Source organism: Somniosus microcephalus, chromosome 19 (assembly GCF_052327205.1).
Source record: "Somniosus microcephalus isolate GS21.2 chromosome 19, FLI_Smic_1.0, whole genome shotgun sequence".
Lineage (NCBI taxonomy): Eukaryota > Metazoa > Chordata > Chondrichthyes > Squaliformes > Somniosidae > Somniosus > Somniosus microcephalus.
In genome coordinates, this window is record NC_141005.1 from 67,044,447 (window position 1) to 67,048,944 (window position 4,498).

Below are 4,498 nucleotides of genomic sequence, written 5' to 3' on the forward strand. Positions count from 1 at the left end.
CATCAGTCACACACTGCTGTCTTTAAAAATAACTCAGCACACGCCTGATTAGGCGAGTTTTAATAACACCGAAACAACCCTGAAAGCAATTGCATTATAGATTTGACTTATTTTGATTCAGAAATAAAAGACACGAAAAACCGTATTGTATTTGAGATTGGTTCAATTATTTTATTCAACAGCTGTATTAGAAAAGATTAGCAGTAAGAAAATTCTTAGGCTGTAATAATCATATTGTTGCCTTTTCATTAACGTTATTGGATGCATATAACCTAGATTAATTAACACTGAGTTTTCAATGAACACCGAAAACCTTTCGCTCGAAGAGAATTTAAAATTAACAAGTTTTAACAGACGAATTTCCAAACGCAATGGTTATTTTTCTTAAATCTCCGAAATGCATTAAATTTCTACCATTTTTTGTCACAAAAATGAAACGAATGGGGATGAACAAACTTTCTCAGCTCGGTCAAATACAATTTCTGAAATCAGGTACAGCTGGATTTGGCGATACTTGTTTGAAGCGGGTTTGCCTGAGTCTCGTGTTTAACCACACAGAAGTAAAGCTCGTGTGAGTTCCACTCTGAGGCTGGCAGAGTCAGATAACTGCTCACACTGAACGTGTTGTCCGTCTCCTGCTGGATCCGACTGTTCTCAACACCATTCCCTTTGACACTGCCATCGACAGTCCACTCAATCTCCACAGCGCCCGGTTTAAATCTGCTGACCAAACACACCAGGGTCGCCGTGTTCTTTGCTGCGATTTGATCCGATGAAGGCGGAAGGACGGAGACGGATGGTTCCTGCGGTTCTGTTTTGGAGAATTGCTTCGGTTGAAGCATAATATTTGTTCAAAATAATATATTTTGTATTGCATCAATCCAGTCAATATAATAAATAGATCCCTTTGCAATATACATCTTTCAAAATATTACATTCATACTATGGGCAGTTTAAATATTTGTCAGCTGAAATGCTCCGGTGAATAATTATCTTTAAAGATACTGGGATAAATCTTGACTTTGTGCGTTAGTGAAAAATGGATGATAATGAATCGCCAGTCCGTTTTACCTCTCTCTGCATTTTTATTTCCACTCAATTCTTTTAAATAAGATCAGGAGAGATTTGAAAGGGGCTGCCGTTTCACAACCACCCATTTTACACTATCGCACAGTGTCAAGATCTACTCCACTGACCCTTCTTATATCTTATTGTGATGCGTTCACATGGTACAGATGATAAGTCATCAAGAAGAGAGACCGCCATATCATTTATGTATTTTATGAATATAGAACATAATGTCCTTCATGTACAGACACACAGGCAATGAAATACAGATAAAACATCTTGGCGCTTTAAATTCTAGCCGCCTTAGTCACTGCAAGCAGCAATCGCATGGCGCCAACAATAAACCTGCAGTGTAAACTAATTTTTTTTATCAGATTTAAAAACTTTAACGCTCTACGCATTTTCGAAATACTAATTTGTGCATTAAAACAACTAACTGAGCTGAGATTTCTGCAGTGGAACTGCGAATCTTGCTCCTTTCATTATTTGGGCAGAACAATGAAGACTTTCTATTGTAATACTTCAAGCAGATTTACAACTGCTTTAATACGGGTTGGTGCTGAACTCATATTAAACACGCACTTTAGTTTTACTTATAGGTTTGTACATGTTTTTGTTGCGATGACCCCGTGATTCATTCCACAATTTATATCACTATAGGATATTCACATTCCAAACACTGAGAGTGTGAGCACGCGTTATTATCTCACATCGTACCCCATAAGCATCGCAATTAAAAAATTGCAAAGAAATGACAAAATTCACATTAAACAGACAGCGACCATCGACCCGTATGGATTGAGATGAAGGGTGGGAAGATATCGGTCACACTATTCGGGTAAACTACAGCTCACCAAATAGTGATCAGGAAGTGCGGAGAGAAATATCGAAGCAAACACATGAAATGTTTAGACGCACAGAATAATAACCATGGGGGAATTCAACTACAACAAATCGGGTCCTTACTGATCGAACTGCTCTCTATTTTGTTCACTGCCCACGTTTGCTTTAAAACGGCATTCGGATTAAAAGTTGGCTCTGAGATATTAATATATCAACGCCCTGTAACAGTGCTGTGAAATTCACCCGCAGTTTAACAAAGTCGTTAAACAATCTAAACTAAAGTGGTTCCTCTCATTTTAAACATCAAACAAATCAACGATGAAGATACATGTCGATCCTATCAGGATCTCGCATGGTACTAGTTCAAAGCGGGGAAGGGGCGCTCTGCGATAGCAGGAGTCTAAATGCGTCTATTTGCTCGTTCATTCACACATTCAGTTCCCCTGGATGGTATATTTTCTTTAGAAATTGATCACTATTTCGCATGATGTCACTAAAAACAGGGACTAGAATAATTTCCAGCATTCCCATTAGTTTACTGAGCTATAGGCGCAAGACAGCTGTAACAATTTTAATTAGTAGAAAAGAGATTGCCTCCAATCTCCATGTATTAGTCACGTCGTAAACGTTGCAGGAAACTTCACTATGCTGGATAATTTAGGGGAATTCTAAGAGCATTCGAACGAACCTGTTCTAACATAGCTAATACATTGCGAGAGCATATCACTCTATAGATTACTAAACCACTCCACTGACGCTGTTTAAAACGAATACCATTCCAAAAATATGAAATCAAATCGTATAAATTATTGAACAAATTTAAGTCTTATTATTATGATTAATGCCAGGCCTATCAAATCAACACTAAAGTAATTCAGGGCCACGGTAATTAGTTCAAGTAAGTGCGTTTAGGGAAATTACAGGGTATTTAATTGGAAACAGAATTTAAGATACATTGTAGAATTTGATTCCTTCCAATTTGCATTCTTCTCCTAAAAGCGTTGGCGTCCACTGGACTGTGGTTGCATGGGCGCCAGTCGCTCGCCCGTACTTCTCATGCGAGCCGAGACAATGACCGGGCATCATTCCGTGGCTCGACTCTCACCTGAGATGCAGTCAACGCAACTTCGAGCACAATCACTAGGAAGAGAACATTGATTGATCATTCCCATTGCGTAACTCGGCGACTTGGAGTCCAATTCTTATCCTGGTTTGGGATCAGTGAATTCTGCACCAAGTGGGGATGCAACCTGAAGTAGCAACAGGTGAAAACTTCTGAAACTGGACGGTCAGTCGCCCATTTAGGATGTGTTACTTCCAACTGAGGTGCTAAGGGAGATTCGGTAAAAAAAAATCAGGTTTACAAAACGGAAATGCACTAATGAAGTGGTTTTAATTACTGCCAACACTCAGTCTCGTTCCTTTACCGAAGTTTAAACCGCTAGACCACATTGCAAGTAATAGTCCGCAGCGTCCTCTGATTGTACATTCGACATTGTAAAAGTTCCCGTGTTGCCTGATACGGAGCCGGAGAAGCGTTCTGAAATACCCGGGCCTCTGTAAATGCTGCTTCCCGACCAACAGTAGACTAGAAGCCGGGGAGTGTTCCCAGGAATTTGCTGGTACCAGTAGACATTATCGCTTCCTAAACTGGCACCAGACAGGGTACAACTTATTTGAACATCCTTTCCCGGAGAAGTTGACATCGAAAGCGACTGGTTTACCGGAACTTGCGCGTTTAAATCTGAAAATAAGGGGCAATGTCAGGGAAGAGGCAAGACAATGAGAGCAGTAATCCTGCAATTAAAATGGACTGAGAGGTTTCGCAGTTCATAATCTTCAAGCTGAAATCTAACCAGGCAGTGGAAGCAAAATACTCACAAACTACGCAAAACACCAACACACTGACAACTCGGATCCAGAAAGACATCGCAAAGAATTGAAGGAGCTCAGACACACCAACAGTTTGCAGATGAAATGGGTTCTATAGTTCCTCTCCAACTCTGTTTATGAAGCGTGTGAAGAGTGTGGTAAACCACTGTTGTTGTTGTTGTTGTTGTTACACACTGTTGTACCTATGCATGCCTCAACATGTCTCGGCTGGCTCCACCCACACAGGCCCAGGTATAAAGGTGATTGACCTGCAGCCCCCTGCCTTCTTGGAACCCAGTCAACCACGAGAGGCATGCTCTGTTCTTTGCTAATAAAAGCCTTTAGTTACTCTCTTAACTCTCAGGCTTTTATGAGTAATTGATAGCGCATCAATTTTATTAGCAAAAACAAAATGTCGACATTTGCTGAACAGCAGGCTGCTGCACCAAACGCTGAACAGCAGGCTGCTGCACCAAACGCTGAACAGCAGGCTGCTGCACCAAACGCTGAGCAACAGGAGCTGCTGCGAGCCCTCAGACCAACATGCCTGGACCTAGACCCCCAAGAAGCGGGTTCGGCTACCAAATTCGCGCATTGGCTGCATTGCTTCGAGGCCTACCTGCAAGCCTCAACTGTGACCCTGGACGAAAACAAGCTGGAAATCCTGGCCTCAAAGGTGAGCCACCAAGTTTATACAATAATCCAGGACGCGACG

General features: G+C 41.3%; 1 pseudogene across 1 annotated transcript; it reads right to left on the bottom strand.

The window, feature by feature from the left end:
• Positions 1-480: 480 nt before the first annotated feature.
• LOC147104582 (immunoglobulin lambda-1 light chain-like) lies at positions 481-3,876 on the bottom strand (annotated as a pseudogene). The gene is made up of 3 exons (XR_015072399.1): positions 3,793-3,876; positions 3,312-3,655; positions 481-811 (listed from the first exon to the last, which is right to left on the bottom strand). The product of XR_015072399.1 is annotated as an immunoglobulin lambda-1 light chain-like (transcript).
• Positions 3,877-4,498: the final 622 nt, after the last annotated feature.